Source organism: Balaenoptera ricei, chromosome 17 (genome assembly GCF_028023285.1).
Source record: "Balaenoptera ricei isolate mBalRic1 chromosome 17, mBalRic1.hap2, whole genome shotgun sequence".
In the NCBI taxonomy this organism is placed as follows: Eukaryota; Metazoa; Chordata; class Mammalia; order Artiodactyla; family Balaenopteridae; genus Balaenoptera; species Balaenoptera ricei.
In genome coordinates this window covers 321521-338805 of record NC_082655.1, presented here as the reverse complement: position 1 = coordinate 338805, position 17285 = coordinate 321521, and the positions used below count along the sequence as shown (strand labels likewise).

Here is a 17285-nt window from a genome sequence, read left to right as displayed (position 1 = left end):
CCCCGCGCGGCCCGGCCCCGCCCCCGCGCGGCCCGGCCCCGCCCCCGCGCGGCCCGGCCCCGCCCCCGCGCGGCCCGGCCCCGCCCCCTGCTCCCACCGGGAGCCGCGGCTTCCGGCTCCGGGACCCGCGGGCCGGAAGTATCGCGTTGCCATGGCGAGGGCCGGGCGCGGGGCCCGCCCCCGCGGCGCCGGGAGGAGCGCTAGGCTGAAGGACCCGCAGACGGGCTCCGATCGACTGCGCGGTGGCTGCTGGCGCGAGGCGGAAGGTGAGGCGCGGACTTCCGGGGCCTGCTGGCGGGAGGGGAAGCGCCGGAGGTGGGAGGGGGAGACGGGGAGACGGGGAGGCCCGGGTCCGGGCGGGAGGCTGTCCAGGCCCCGCTTGGGCGCAGGTGGGTGAGGCCCGGGCAGCCGGTGCTGAGGGTCAGGAAGGCTCCTGGAGTGGCAGGCTGTGAAGGCCACCGGTAGGCTGTTCACGTTTTAGCTAAATGTGGAGTTGTTTGCAGCCTTGCAACCTGTTGGTCAGGTAGGCAGCACTAAAGTTACCTCCATGTCAGCTGAGGAAATTAAGGCCTGCGGAGAAGTGACTTGCCAGGCTTCTTGTGGGCTTTGGAGTTAGGCCAGAGGAGAAACTGAAGCCTTTCTGGGGCAAGTTCCTTAAACTTCCAGGGGTTCAAGTGACCTCACTTGTGGGGGGGATCCTGGGCTCCAGCTCACAGATCGGTGTTCGGGCGGGAATAGTAGCTGCTGTGTGGTAAGTGCCGGCCGTGCTGGTGCGGAGGCGCTCGGGCCTGGGAGGGAGTATCCACGCCCGGCTGGGGCCCCTCGCCGTCCTGGAGCAGAGGCTGAGGCGACTGTGGGATTAATTTCCGTGGGTGCGGAGACGGGAGGTGTGTACGGAGTCATTCCAGGTTTGGGGAAGCGGGAGAAAGGCTAGACCTCCCCAAGCCTCTGGGCCTGCCTTTTCCTCCCGGTCCTTAGCTTGGGGGTGGAGGTGCAGGGGCACCACGCTGCTCTTCTCAGTCCCTGCCTTTGCTCCCCCAGGTGCTCCCCACCAGGATTGGGGAGCTCTCCCTGGGAGAGGTGTAAAGGGCCTCTGTGCCCTGGCTGGGCCGCCTCATTCACTTCAGGGGCCGCACTCCTGATCACCTTGCCATGTGTGTGTCAGACCACCACCCTACTGAACCCCTGTAATAGTGGTGGAGGGGAGGGGAGGGAGTAAACCTCCCCTGTCCCTTTCCAAGCTCTGTGGCCTTAAGAAAGGTCTTGTCAGCACATCAGATTGAGAAAAAAGACAGAGAGGTGAAGGAAAGTCTAGTTCCACAGACACCCAGGGGAGAGGGTCCTGGGGAGAAGGAGCATGTGCTCCACTGCCAGGACCCCTGTGTGGGCAACGCGGTAAGGCCCGATGGCAGACGGCGGGTTCTGGGCTGCTTCCTTCCTGGGCGGCTGTGACAAACACAAAGATTGCCAGGACTTCGCGAGACCTTGGTCATTCTTTGATCTGACCACTGCTGTTGTGTTGGTTTTGTGTGGCGCGCTTTGTAAGTCTCACCCCCACCCACCCCCTAGAACCTCCTCCCGTTCTGAAAGGAGGAGTGTGGTGTAGTTGCAGGTGAACCCCGGGAGCCTCCAGGACTCAGATGAAGCCCCTGCAGAGCCCTCCCCACTGTCAGGGAGGTTGGAATGGCCCTCGCTGCTCTGGCAGGGCCCGCAGTGAGCATTGCCGTTGCCGACAGGCCTCCTGTGTTTCCTCCGGGCTGATCTCCGGGTGGGTGAGCAATGCATGTGTCACCATCGCTGGCTCTGCATCCCAGTGCTGAGCCCGGCCCTGACGCAGCTGCACACACAGCTGAGTGGTGGTCCTTTCCATTCAGCCGGCTCAGTCCCAAGCTCACCATCTCCTGTGTCCCCTTCTGTGCCGTCCCCCAGTGCCCGGAATGCATCTGCTCCTGTGGTTATGGGTGCTTCCTGCAAGTCAGGCACCGGGTTCAGGGAAGAAAACAGTAAACTGAGTCAAAAATGAAAACAGGGTGAAGAGACAGGAGTGACAGGGTAACCACAGGAGACCTCTGAGGAGGTGATATTTAACTTGAGATCTGAGGGGCTTCCCTGGTGGCGCAGGGTTTAAGAATCCGCCTGCCAAAGCAGGGGACACGGGTTTGACCCCTGGTCCAGTAGGATCCCACATGCCGCGGAGCAGCTAAGCCCATGTGCCACAACTACTGAGCCTGCGCTCTAGAGCCCGCGAGCCACAACTACTGAGCCCGTGCGCCTAGAGCCCACGCTCCGCAGCATGAGAAGCCACCACAATGAAAAGCCCGCGCACAGCAACAAAGAGTAGCCCCCGGCTCGACGCAACTAGAGAAAAGCCTGCGCGTAGCAACAAAGACACAATGCAGCCAAAAATAAAATAAATAAATAAAAATTTTTTAAAAAATACACTTTAAATTGAGATCTGAGTTACAAGAAGGAGGGAACTATTATTAGATCTGGTGGAAGAACTTTCCAGACAGAAGGCACAGCTGATGCAAAGGGGGAGTGATGATGAGGATGGTAGATCAGGGGTCTGCAAAGCTTTTCTGTGAAGGGCCAGAGAGTAAGTATTTTAGGCTTTGCCGGCCATATGGTCCCTTTCGCAACTATTCTGCCTTTTTGTGGAAAAGTAGCCACAGACAGTACGTAAGTACATGTGCTCTGTTTCCACAAAACTTTATTGATAGACCCTGAAACTTGAATTTCATATAATATTCATGTGTCAGAAAATATTCTCTTTATTTTTTCCCCAATCATTGAAAAAGGTAAAAACCATTCTTAGCTTATGGGCCATACAAAAACAGACAGTGGGCTGTAGTTTGCCAGTTCCTGTGCCAGACACCAAAAAATGCCTTGTGTATTAACTCATTGAATCCTCATAAGACCCTTATAAAGAAGGTACTATTATTCCATTTACAGATGAGGAAACTGATTTAAAAGAGGTAAAGAAACTTGACCAATCCCCTCAGCTGCTGCCACTTTAGACCCAGAGTCTGGTTCCAGAGCTCAGCTCCCAGTCTCTGTGGTATAGAGCCGAGGTTCCTGAGGTGCAGGAAGCAGTCTGGTGTTGAGTGGGAAGTGGAGAGAGGTGTGGGAGGGGACAGCAAGGCCAGGGGTGGCCAGACCACTCAGGGTTAGAGGCCAGGAGAAAACTTAGGTTGTATACTTTTGTTTTGTTACATCAAACTTTACTGAGGTATAGTTTACCTACAATAAAAGGCACCTATATAAAATAATTTGGTGGGTTTTGATAGATGTATACATCCTTGTAAAAGCTACCATAATCCAGATGTAGAGCATTTCCATCATCCCCATTCCCTTCCCCAGGCAATCACTGATCTGCTTTTTGGTTTTTTTTTGTTGTTGTTGTTGTTGTTGTTTTAAATTTATTTATTTTATTTTTGGCTGAGTTGGGTCTTCATTGCTGCGCACGGGCTTTCTCTAGTTGCGGCGAGCGGGGGCTACTCTTCGTTGCAGTGCGCGGGCTTCTCATTGCGGGGGCTTCTCTTGTTGCGGAGCACGGGCTCTAGGTGCGCGGGCTTCAGTAGTTGTGGCACGTGGGCTCAGTAGTTGTGGCTCGCGGGCTCTAGAGCGCAGGCTCAGTAGTTGTGGCGCGTGGGCTTAGTTGCTCCATGGCATGTGGGATCTTTCTGGACCAGGGCTCGAACCCGTGTCCCCTGCATTGACGGGTGGATTCTTAACCACTGTGCCACCAGGGAAGCCCTGTTGTTGTTTTTATAAATTTATTTATTTTATTTATTTACTTTTGGCTGCGTTGCTGCACATGGGCTTTCTCTAGTTGCGGCGAGTGGGGTCTCCTCTTCCTTGCGGTGCACGGGCTTCTTATTGCGGTGGCTTCTCTTGCTGCGGAGCACGGACTCTAGGTGCACGGGCTTCAGTAGTTGTGGCTCTCGACCTCAGTATTTGTGGCTCGCGGGCTCTAGAGCGCAGGCTCAGCAGTTGTGACGCACGGGCTTTGTTGCTCCGCGGCATGTGGGATCTTCCCAGAGCAGGGCTCGAACCTGTGTCCCCTGCATTGGCAGGCAGATTCTTAACCACTGTGCCACCAGAGAAGTCCCTACTTTTTGTTTTTATAGATTCACTGTCCCTTTTTTTTTTTTTTAAGAATTTCACATAAATGGAAGCGTACAGAATGAACACTTTTGTGTCTAACTTCTTCGTCCAGACAGAGCGTTTTGGAAATTAAGATTGCTGCATGTATGTGTGGTCCGTTCTGTCTTTGTTGCCGAATGTCTGGTACCCACCGCATAGATACACCACCTTTTACTCTCTGTGCACACACCTGTTGATGGACATTTTGATTCTTTCCAGTTTTTGGCTGTTATGAATAAAACTGCTGTGACTACTCGTGTCTACAAGTCTTTGTGTGGACATATACTTTATTTCTCTTGGGTTGAGTTGATAGAAATGATGGTTGAAATGCGTATTTGTGTTTAACTCTATAAAAAAGTACCAAACTATTTTCCAAAATGGTTGTATCATTTTACATTCCCAGTTCCATATCCTCTTATCATTCTTTTAAAGTTTAGCCATTCTTGTGAGTGTTGGTAGCTCGTTGTGCCTTTAATTGGCATTTCCTTAATGATGAATGGTGTTGCACATCTTTTCATGTCCTTATTTTATTGGCTATTTGTATATCTTCTTTTGTGATGTGTCTAAATCTTTTACCCGTAAAAAATGGGTTGTTTGTCTCATCAAGCTTTAAGAATTCCTTGTATATTTAGGATGCAAGTCCTTTGCCAGATACATGTATTGCAAAAATGTTCTCAGTCTGTGGCTTGACTTTTCATTTTCTTTCTTTCCTTATTTCTTTCCTTCTCCCTTTCCTTCTCTCTTTCTTTCTCTCTCTCTCTCTCTCTTTCATTTGGCTGCGCTGGGTCTTAGTTGCGGCACGCGAACTCTTAGTTGCTGCATGTGGGATTTAGTTCCCTGACCGGGGATCGAACCCACGCCCCCTGCATTGGGAGCACGGAGTCCTAGCCACTGGACCACCAGGGACGTCCCGACTTTTAATTTTGTTACCAGGGTCTTGAACAGCAGATATGTTTAATTTTGATGAAGTTCAGTTTGTCATTTTTTTGCCTTTATGGTTTATGCTTTCTCTTATGGTCAAGAGGTCAAGGATCATTGTTTTCCGTGGATATCCAGTCATTCCAACACCATTTTTGAAGACCATCCTCTCCCCATTGTATTACCTTAACACCCTTGTTGAAAATCAATTGACAGTATATGTTTGGGTGTATTTCTGGATTCTTTATTATATTCATTGATCTTATTGCTAATATCCCACATATTTGATTATTGTAGCTTTATAATAAGCCTTGAGATCAAGTACTGTTAATTTTCCAACTTGGTTTTTCTTTTTCAAATCATTTTGGCTCTTCAAGATATTATGTAGTCCTATATAAATTTGAGAATTTCTACAAAAGGGCTTACTGGCATTTTGATTGGGATTGTATTGAAGCTACAGATCTATTTATGTAGATCTCTGTATTATCTATTACTGTATAACAAATTACCCTTAAATTTAGTGACTTAAAACAATAAATTTTTGTTATCTCACAGCTGCTGTGGGTCAGGAATTTAAAAATGGCTTGGCTGGGTGGTTCTGGTTCAAGGTCTCCTGTGGCTGCATTTGGGATGATCAGCCAGGGCTGCATCATCTGAGGGCTGGGGCAGGGGTCTAGGATCTGCTCCCTCCCGTGGCTGTTGGCAGGAGGGCTCAGTTCCTCACACTAGGGCCTTTCCTAGACTACTTAACTGTCTCACAACGTGGCGGTTGATTTCCTCCAGTGCCAGCGATCCAAGAGAGAGCAAGAGGCTGCACTGCTTTGTAGACCTGGTCTCTGAAGTGATGCGTCATCATTTCAGGTTTTTTTTTTTTCTATTTGTTAGAAGTGATTAAGTCTAACCCATATTCAGGGGGAAGGGGATTAGGCTCTACCATTAGAAGCGGGTGTCAGAGCTTCCATGTTTTGTGACACGAATTTTTTGAATGATATATTTACCATTTTGCATTTTCCAGTCCTTTGTTGCCAATACAAAGATATGAATTTGATTTTGACATATTGTCCTTGTATCCTGCAACCTTGCTAAATATACTTATTTATTCTAGTAGCCCTATTATAGATTTCTAAAGATTTTCTACATGTCTTTTTTTTTTTTTCACACACACTGTATTTTATTTTTACAAGAGATAAATCGACTGACACCAACCATTGTACATGGATGACCACAACAAAAGCAACAATGATTGCAATTACGAAACATGAAACACACTCATACTATGTCATAATATTGACATTCAGTCCAGTAATCCTCCACTGTAACAGCTCCTTTACTTTGCAGTGAAAATTGATTTGTATATTCTTTGCCTCTGAGTCCTTGTGGAATTTTTTTTTTTTTTTTAATTCAGACAGAAAGTCACAAAAATTATACTCATCCTCATCAGTTCACTCAGTCCCATGTAATTAATTTTTTTTTTCATCTTGATCTTTTGTTAGCACTTTTATGAGTTCATCAGTTTTTCATTAGAGTTCTGAAAATGCTTATTCATTCAGTTCAGCAGTACAGTCCGTTACCAGAAACCTGTACTTGTCAGAGTCTTTTCCATGTATTTCTTGAAGATGAAACCCTTTTATAGGAACATATTTGCAAAATCATCAGAGTACACCCAGAACTGTCTGTAAATGACAAAAGACTTAAAAATGACCACGGTTAAAGATTTGATGACAGTTCATAATAATGCAGTTGACAAGAAAATTAGTTATTTCTGAGATATACATTTTAAAGTAATAACTAGGATTATTACTTATAACATTATACCAGAACATATAAGATTTTTAGAAATTTCATGTAATGTCTGAAACATTTATATTAACATATTTCCATACATATTTCCATACAAGTACAAATATAAGATTTTTAGAAATTTCATGTAATGTCTGAAACATTTATATTAACATATTTCCATACATATTTCCATACAAATACAAATATGATTTTTAGAAATTTCATGTAATGTCTGAAACATTTATATTAACATATTTCCATACATATTTCCATACAAATACAAATATGATTTTTAGAAATTTCATGTAATGTCTGAAACATTTATATTGACATATTTCCATACATATTTCCATACAAATACAAATATAAGATTTTTAGAAATTTCATGTAATGTCTGAAACATTTATATTAACATATTTCCATACAAATAACCCAATGAAAGTTTAGTATTAGTTGTTTTGTTTGTTTTTTTATACTGCAGGTTCTTATTAGGCATCAGTTTTATACACATCAGTGTATACATGTCAATCCCAATCGCCCAATTCAGCACACCACCATCCCCACCCCACCGCAGTTTTCCCCCCTTGGTGTCCATATGTCCATTCTCTACATCTGTGTCTCAACTTCTGCCCTGCAAACTGGCTCATCTGTACCATTTTTCTAGGTTCCGCATACATGCATTAATATACGATATTTGTTTTTCTCTTTCTGACTTACTTCACTCTGTATGACAGTCTCTAGATCCATCCACGTCTCAACAAATGACTCAATTTCGTTCCTTTTTATGGCTGAGTAATATTCCATTGTATATATGTACCACATCTTCTTTATCCATTCGTCTGTTGATGGGCATTTAGGTTGCTTCCATGACCTGGCTATTGTAAATAGTGCTGCAATGAACATTCGGGTGCATGTGTCTTTTTGAATTACGGTTTTCTCTGGGTATATGCCCAGTAGTGGGATTGCTGGGTCATATGGTAATTCTATTTTTAGTTTTTTAAGGAACCTCCATATTGTTCTCCATAGTGGCTGTATCAATTTACATTCCCACCAACAGTGCAAGAGGGTTCCCTTTTCACCACACCCTCTCCAGCATTTGTTGTTTGTAGATTTTCTGATGATGCCCATTCTAACAGGAGTGAGGTGATACCTCATTGTAGTTTTGATTTGCATTTCTCTAATAATTAGTGATGTTGAGCATCTTTTCATGTGCTTCGTGGCCGTCTGTATGTCTTCTTTGGAGAAATGTCTATTTAGGTCTTCTGCCCATTTTTGGATTGGGGTGTTTGTTTCTTTGATATTGAGCTGAATGAGCTGTTTATATATTTTGGAGATTAATCCTTTGTCCGTTGATTCATTTGCAAATATTTTCTCCCATTCTGAGGGTTGTCTTTTCGTCTTGTTTATGGTTTCCTTTGCTGTGCAAAAGCTTTGAAGTTTCATTAGGTCCCACTTGTTTATTTTTGTTTTTATTTCCATTACTCTAGGAGGTGGATCAAAAAAGATCTTGCTGTGATTTATGTCAAAGAGTGTTCTTCCTATGTTTTCCTCTAAGAGTTTTATAGTGTCCAGTCTTACATTTAGGTCTCTAATCCATTTTGAGTTTATTTTTGTGTATGGTGTTAGGGAGTATTCTAATTTCATTCTTTTACATGTAGCTGTCCAGTTTTCCCAGCACCACTTATTGAAGAGACTGTCTTTTCTCCATTGTATATCTTTGCCTCCTTTGTCATAGATTAGTTGACCATAGGTGCGTGGGTTAATCTCTGGGCTTTCTATCTTGTTCCATTGATCTATGTTTCTGTTTTTGTGCCAGTACCATATTGTCTTGATTACTGTAGCTTTGTAGTATAGTCTGAAGTCAGGGAGTCTGATTCCTCCAGCTCCATTTTTTTGCCTCAAGACTGCTTTGCCTATTCGGGGTCTTTTGTGTCTCCATACAAATTTTAAGATGATTTGTTCTAGCTCCGTAAAAAATGCCATTGGTAATTTGATAGGGATTGCATTGAATCTGTAGATTGCTTTGGGTAGTATACTCATTTTCACAATGTTGATTCTTCCAATCCAAGAACATGGTATATCTCTCCATCTGTTGGTATCATCTTTAATTTCTTTCATCAGTGTCTTATAGTTTTCTGCATACAGGTCTTTTGTCTCCCTAGGTAGGTTTATTCCTAGGTATTTTATTCTTTTTGTTGCAATGGTAAATGGGAGTGTTTCCATAATTTCTCTTTCAGATTTTTCATCATTAGTGTATAGGAATGCAAGAGATTTCTGTGCATTAATTTTGTATCCTGCAACTTTACCATATTCATTAATTAGCTCTAGCAGTTTTCTGGTGGCAGTTTTAGGATTCTCTATGTATAGTATCATGTCATCCGCAAACAGTGACAGTTTTACTTCTTCTTTTCCAATTTGTATTCCTTTTATTTCTTTTTCTTCTCTGATTGCCGTGGCTAGGACTTCCAAAACTATGTTGAATAATAGTGGTGAGAGTGGACATCCTTGTCTCGTTCCTGATCTTAGAGGAAATGCTTTCAGTTTTTCACCATTGAGAATGATGTTTGCTGTGGGTTTGTCATATATGGCCTTTATTATGTTGAGGTAGGTTCCCTCTATGCCCACTTTCTGGAGAGTTTTTATCAGAAATGGGTGTTGAATTTTGTCAAAAGCTTTTTCTGCATCTATTGAGATGATCATATGGTTTTTATTCTTCAATTTGTTAATATGGTGTATCACATTGATTGATTTGCGTCTACATGTCTTTTTACTTGCCTTCTGCATGTAAAGAGTTTCCAATCTTTCCAATCTTTTTATCCCTTGCCTTAGTGCATTGGCTCGGACTTCTAGTACAGTGTTGGATAGGAGTGGTAAGAGTAGATATTCTTACTTTGTTCTCAATCCTAGGGAGAAAGTGTTCATTCTTTTCCCATTAGGCATGCTTTAGCTGTAGGTTTTGTGGAGATGCCCTCTATCAGACTGAGGAATTTTCCTTTTATTCTTAGTTTTCTAAGTTTTTTTTTCTTAAGTCATGAATAGCTATTGAATTTTGCCAAATGCTTTTTCTGCTTCTATTGATTTGATTGTATTTTTAAAATAGCAAACTATGTTAATTTTTATATTTTTAAATTTTATTTTATTTTTAAATTTTATTTATTTTTGGCTGCGTTGGGTCTTCGTTGCTGCATGCCGGCTTTCTCTAGTTGTGGCGAGCGGGGGCTACTCTTCGTTGCAGTGCTTGGTCTTCTCATTGTGGTGGCTTATATTGTTGCAGAGCATGGGCTCTAGGCACGCCGGCTTTGGTAGTTGTGGCGCGCGGGCTCAGTAGTTGTGGCTTGCAGGCTCTAGAGCGCAGGCTCAGTAGTTGTGGTGCACAGGCTTAGTTGCTCCACGGCATGTGGGATCTTCCCGGACCAGGGCTCGAACCTGTGTCCCCTGCATTGGCAGGCGGATTCTTAACCACTGCATCAACAGGGAAGTCCCCTATGTTAATTTTTTAAATGTTAAACCAACCTTTCATTCTTGGAATAAAGCACAGTTGGTCAAGACATATTATCCTTCTTATATATTCCTGGATTCAATTTGGTAATGTTTTTTAAAGAATTTTTGCAACTATTCATGAAGCAATCAGTCTGTGGTATTCTTAAATTGTTGTGTCTTTGGTTTTGGAGTCAGGGTAATACTGGCTTCATAAAACAAGTTGGGATGTGTTTCTTCCTCTTCTATTTTCAGAAAGCATTTTTGTAGATTCTGTATTATATCTTCTTTAAATGTTTGTTATAATCTGCCAGTAAAGCCATCTGGGCTTGGAGTTTCTTTGTGGGAAAGTTTTTAACTGGAAATTTAATTCCTTTAATAGATATAGGGCTGTTCAGGTTTTCTATTTCTTCTTGAGCCCATTTTGATAATTTGTTTCATTCCGGTAATTTGCCCATTTATCTAAGTCAAGCATGGCAATTTTTCTCTATAAAGGGCCAAATAGTAAATGTTTTAGGCTTTTCAGGCCATATGGTCTCTGTTGTGGTTACTCATCTCTTACTGTACCATGAAACAGCCATAGACAATACATGAACAAATGAGCATGGTTGTATTCTAATAAAACTTTATTTACAAAAACAGATGGTAGGCCGATTTGGTCCATAGGCTGTAGTTTGTCAACCCCTGACTTAAGTTGTTAAGTTTATAATCATAAATTGTTCAGAACATTCTCATTTTTATCCTTTTAGTTGTCTGTAGGATCTGTAGTGATATCCCCTTTTTCTTTCATGCTGTTGGTAATTTTTGTCTTCTTTTCTTGATCCGTTCAGCGAGAATTTTATTGATTTTATCAACATTTTCAAAGGAACAACTTTTAGTTTAAATATTTTTCTCTTTTTGTCTATTTTATATTTCATTAGTTTTTGTTCTTATTAATATTTCCTTTTACTTACTTTGGGCTGAATTTTCTGCTCTTTCTAGCTTCTTATTAAGTTGGACGCTTTGGTCATTGATTAAGTTGGAAGCTTTGGTCATTAAGTTGGAAGCTTTGGTCATTGAAAGAAATAACCTTTCTTGTTATTTAAGCATGCAAAGGTAGAAATTTCCTTCTAAAACCTGCTTTAAATGCATCTCACATATTTGATATGTTTTCATTTTCATTCAGTTCAAAATATGTTCTACTTTCCATCTTGATTCCTTCCTTAGCCTGTAGGTTATTTAGAAGTATGCTTTAAAGTTTCCAAATATTTGGGAATTTTTCCAGATATCTTTTTGTTATTGAGTTCTAGTTTAATTCTAATGTGGTCGGTGAACTTTCTCTGTATGCTTTCATTCCTTGTAAACTTACTGAATCTTATATTAAGTTCCAGCATATGGTCTGTCTTTTTTTTTAGGGTTAAATACATTTACAGTGTTGTGCAACTATCATCACTCTCAATTTCCAGAACTTTTTAATTACCTGAAGCAGAAACTGTCCATTAAACAGTACTTCCTTACTCCCCCTCCCCCCAGCCCCAGGCAACCACCATTCTGCTGTCTATCTCTGAATTTACCTATTATATAAAGGGAAATCATACAATATATGTGCTTTTGTCTGATACATTTGTAACATGTATCCGAATTTCATTCCTTTGCATGGCTGAATATTCCATCGTATGTATATACCACATTTTGTTTATTTCTTCATCTGTCGATGGGCATTCGAGTTGTTTTTGCTTTTTAGCTATTGTGAATAATGCTGCTGTGAACTTTGATGTGCCCATAGCTGAGTCCCAGATTTCAGTTCTTTTGCTTATATACCCAGAAGTGGAATATGCCTTTGCTTTCACACTGCATGATCGGTAGGGTCACATTCTATTCTGTGCCCTAGCTCACTGTCCTGTGGTACAGAAGTTGGAGACGATGTCAGTCTTTCTGTCTTCAGAGCCAGGCATTGTGCACAAACTGTGTCTCCTCATCCGTGGGCCTGTTGTCCCAACTCCTGCACCCCTAGAGTGTTTTCACCTGGCTTCAAGTTCACAGGGTTCGGCTGTGTTATGTGTTACCAGTCTCCTGGTGTGTTTCTGGCCTCAGGTCATTCCCGGACACCTCCCCCATGCAGCGCCCCTCTCTCTGCTCTGGGGCTGCTACCGTTCTTCCCTGTGACCTCAGGAATGTGTAAACAAATCATGAACTCTCTTCTGGATGCCCCTCTAGTTCTCCTCCTAGGTTTGTGGAGGTCTCAGTGTGGACATCTACCCACACATGTCTTCTTCTAAAGCTCTGTGGCCTCATTGCCCCTTCCCCCCGTAACTCTCCAGCCCTGTGCTTCTGGCAGCATCTGGCAGCATCCTGCCCACCCCCAGGCCCAGCATCATTGTGTGTGATGTGTGTGTGGGTGACTGAGGTTCGAATCAGAGCAGACCCAGGGTCACAATGCTGTCCCCTCCAGAGCCCACTTTTGTTATTTTGGTTTTGACAGTCTTGTACTTGACAGACCTTAATTTCCAAGTCTGCGCGGTGAGGTCATGGCCCATCAGAGTCATGAGGCCAAAGAGGCTGCGTGCAGCACCACGGCAGCCAGGATCAAGCCTGTGGCCTGGCCTTTGGGAAGGCATGGTGCTCAGGCCTCTGGAAGCCCATCCTTTCTCCTCCTAGCTGAGCATGGGTTGGCTTTTTTTTTTTTTTTTTTTTGGCTGCACTGCGTGGCTTGTGGGACTTAGTTCCCTGACCAGGGATTGAACCCCGGACCTCAGCAGTGAGAGCACAGAGTCCTAACCACTGGACCACCAGGGTGGCTTTTATCCTCAGTTCTCTTTGAGTCTGTTTTCAAATGCAGATGCCTCCAGCTGCCGAACTTCTTTCATTTGGCCATCTAGACTTCTGACACCTCGCTGTGAGTTAGTTGATTAGATTTCTTTCGGAGCTGGGTGGCAAAGGGAAAGGAAATGGATGAGGGAGCTTTGGAGTGCCCCTGGCTTCTGGGGAGGGGCCCTCCCAGGTTCTCCAGCCCCCACAACACTGCTGCCACGCCTTGCTGGCAGCCCCTCACTCGCGTGGTCCAAACAGATCTGCAGCGCCTGCTCTGGCCCAGGGGCCTGGGGGCTGCAAGCACCGTGTGCACAGCCGTGCCAGCGTCCTGGGGTCCTCCTTCCTCACAGGACTGTCAGCTGGGAAGTTGTAACTGAGCCAAATGAAATTTCATGTTTGTAGGTCACAGCTTTGAAATAGCTTCAATTTCCTATGGTTCTACTGCTGAGGGAAGTTTGAGGAGTATTGAGATCACTGAAAAAGGACACAGATCTCATGGGAGGGGTCAGGAAGGAAGCTGAGGCCAGAAGATGAGTAGGAATAAGTAAGCCAGAGAGGAGACTTATTATAAAGCTACAGTGGGGAGGACACTGTAGCACAGGCTTAGGACGGATGGAACAGAGTCAAGAGTCTTGGACAGGTTCACATATATATGGGAACTTAATTTATTACCAAGGTGGCGCTGCAGAACAGTGTGGAGAGAAGCACCTTTTTTTTAAAAAATTTATTTATTTATTTTATTTTTGGTTGCGTTGGGTCTTCGTTGCTGCACGCGGGCTTTCTGTAGTTGCGCTGAATGGGGGCTACTCTTCATTGTGGTGTGCAGGCTTCTCATTGTAGTGGCTTCTCTTGTTGAGGAGCATGGTCTCTAGGTGCGCGGGCTTCAGTAGTTGTGGCGTGTGGGCTCAGTAGTTGTGGCTTGTGGGCTCTAGAGCGCAGGCTCGGTAGTTGTGGCTCATGGGCTTAGTTGCTCTGCGGCGTGTGGGATCTTCCCGGACCAGGGATTGAACCCACGTCCCCTGCATTGGCAGGCGGATTCTTTTTTTTTTTTAAATCTGAGAATCGGGTCCCAGACTTAATTAGTATGTTGCAGAGCAGTTTAAATTTATTTATTTATTTACTTTTGGCAGTGTTGGGTCTTCGTTTCTGTGCGAGGGCTTTCTCTAGTTGCGGCAAGTGGGGGCCACTCTTCATCGCGGTGCGCGGGCCTCTCACTATCGCAGCCTCGCTTGTTGCGGAGCACAGGCTCCAGACGCGCAGGCTCAGTAATCGTGGCTCATGGGCCCAGTTGCTCCGCGGTATGTGGGATCTTCCCAGACCAGGGCTCGAACCCGTGTCCCCAGCATTGGCAGGCAGAGTCTCAACCACTGCGCCACCAGGGAAGCCCCCGGCAGGCGGATTCTTAACCACTGCGCCACTAGGGAAGTCCCAAGAAGCAGCTTTTAAATAAATGGTGCTGGGACAGTTGGATATAAATGTGGAAGAAAAATGCAATTGGAGCCTGTACTAGTTATGTATTGATGTGTAACAAATTGCCTCCAAATATAGCGGCTTGAAACAACATTTATTGGGACTTCCCTGGTGGTCCAGTGGCTAAGACCCTGCGCTCCCAATGCAGGGGGCCCAGGTTCAATCTCTGGTCAGGGAACTAGATCCCACGTGTCACAATGAAGAGTTCGCATGCTGCAACTAAAAAAAATGATCCCCCACGCAGCAACAAAGATCCTGCATGCCGCAACGAAGACCTGGCACAGCCAAATAAATAAATATTTTTTAAAAAACCAAACAAAAACCCAGCATTTATTATCTCAATCTCTGTGGGTCAGGAGTCCAGGAGCAGCTCAGCTGGATGATTCTGGCTCAGGATCTCACACATTTTCTGAAGACTCGACTGGGGCGGGGAGTCTGCTTCCAAGCTGGCTCCCTTGCTGGTCCCGGTGGGAGGCGGCTGGCTTCCCCCAGGGTGAATGACCTGAAAGGGAGAGCAGGGATGAAGTCACAGTGCCTTTCACATCCTGATCTTGGGCGTCACACTGTCACGTCTGCCACACTCTCTATTCATTATAAGCAAGTGACTAAGTGCAACCCACATTTAAGGGGAGGGGAATAGGCTCCACCTTTTCAAGGGAAGAGCGTTAAATAATTTGTGGGCATATTTTTAAACCCCTACAGATTCCCTACTTTACACTGTACACAAACACTAGCTCCAGGTGGACTATAGACCTAAATGTGATGGAAACTATGCTACTTTTAGAAGATAATATAGGAGACTAGTCTTTAGAAAGATGTCTCATCCGATTAATTCTCAGACAACTGCAGATTGACTGTAGGAGATACCATGGCCCATGCACCAGAGTGACAAAGCAAATATGTTTTGTATAAACCAACTGGGATGTTTCTCCATTGCTGCTGGGACTGTAAACTGGTACCGCTCTGAAAAGCAGTTGTGGCATCCATTGATTCATGTCGTGTAGCTGCCGTTGGCTGCTGTGCACCAGTGTCTGTGGACAGGGTGTTCACGGCAGCCTGCCATTCACAGGCCCACACCCAAGCTGCCCCGGGCCCTCAGAGGTGTACCCCGAGCTGTGTAAACAGGCGTGTAGTGGGCTGTTACGCAGCCAAAGGCAGAAGGCCTAGGCCACATCCCTCAGAGTGGGTGGATCGCACACACATGACGGGAGGGAGGTAGCGCAGAGCGTGAGGCCCAGCTCCGCCTGGACGTGCAGCCTGTCAGCACTGCACTCTGCTGTTCGGAAGGTGTGCGGGGATGTGTAGGTGTAAAGAAAAGCCAGGTGGTGATCGCTGCAAGCAGCAGTGAAAGGAAGGCTCTGGGGAGCTGCTTGGCATCCTGATGGGGTGGAGCTCACATGGTTTTGTGTTTCCATTTTATGTGCATTGGTTTTTTTGCACTTTCTGTACTTGTATTGTTGACTTAAAACAGCCAGTTATTTTATCAGGAAAATGGGTTTATTTTAGAGGAGCAAAGAATTGCAATTCAGGACCTGCAATCCATGGGGAACCACAACAAAGAGAAGAAACTCTTTTATAGAGGAGAAGGGGAGTTGGGAGGGGCTGTTCTAAACAGAGTCCATTGGAGGAAACTGGGAGTTTGAGGTTTAGTGGTTTTTCATTGGCTGAGCTGTTGCCTGGCCGGGAGAAAATCTTCCTTCCTCCTGCTGGGTCTGCAACTGAGGTGGAAGTTACAGGGTGTGAGAGCTCCCCCTTCTGGCCTCCTGACTCCATTTTATTTTATTTATTTTTAATTTTTATTTATTTATTTTTTGGCTGTGGCTAGTGGCATCTTAGTTCCCTGACCAGGGATCGAGCCCAGGCCCCCTGCAGTGGAAGTGTGGAGTCCTAACCACTGGACCGCCAGGGAATTCCCGACTCCAGTTTAAATGAGGTTTCTGTTTATTAATTTTCACAGTATCACACTTCACAATAAAAAGTTTTTAACAGGGCACCCCAATACCCTGGGGAAGCCTGTGTAGGGGCCCATCCCAGGCACAGGGACCCCTGTTCCTCCAGACCTGAGAGGCAGGGCATGCAGGACCGACACGAGGTCTAGCCTGGCCGGACAGTGGGGCGATGGGCAGGGCTGCTGAGTCTTGGCTGGGATCCTACGCAGGCCCTGGGCCCAGGATGTCATGGGCTGTGTAAGAAGCATGGACCTTACATGGGGCCAGCAGGGCCTTAGGACCGTTTCACGCACGGGGGCGACTGGGTTGAGCCTTGCGATTTCAATGCCCTGGGGCTGCAGTGCGGAGAGGGGCTGGACCCCCGACTAGGAGCAGGGCAGCAGATAGAGGCCCTGTGAAAGACGCAGACCCAATGGGGGCTGGGGGCAGGAGTGGGCTGGAGGGAGGGGGCCCCAGGATGGCACTCTGGCCTCACCTCTGGTGCTGTCACTACCCCTCCTTGAGATGAGGGTCCAGCCATGCCATGGGTCTCCTCACTCCTGCCCTTACCTGCTCCCCAGTTCTCACATCTGCCAGGTGTCTTCCTCTGGGCCTTTGCACCAGCCCTTCACTTGGCCCGGATGCTCCTTCCTGCCTGTGATGTGGGCACCTGGTAGCTGTGTGGGTCACCCGCCGCCCTTCCCTCAAATGCCAGCCTGGGAGGAGCAGGGCCGTGAGTGCTGCTGGTGGATGGGTGAGTGCGGAGCGAAGGGG

General features: G+C 45.5%; 1 protein-coding gene across 1 annotated transcript in view; it reads left to right on the top strand.

The window, feature by feature from the left end:
* The first annotated feature begins 146 nt into the window (after window positions 1-146).
* PPP1R16A (protein phosphatase 1 regulatory subunit 16A) overlaps window positions 147-17285 on the top strand; it is a 33186-nt gene continuing 16047 nt past the window's right edge. The window contains exon 1 of the mRNA XM_059901484.1: window positions 147-266. The gene's annotated coding sequence lies outside the window, so the exon portion shown is untranslated. The remainder of the gene's footprint in view (window positions 267-17285) is intronic.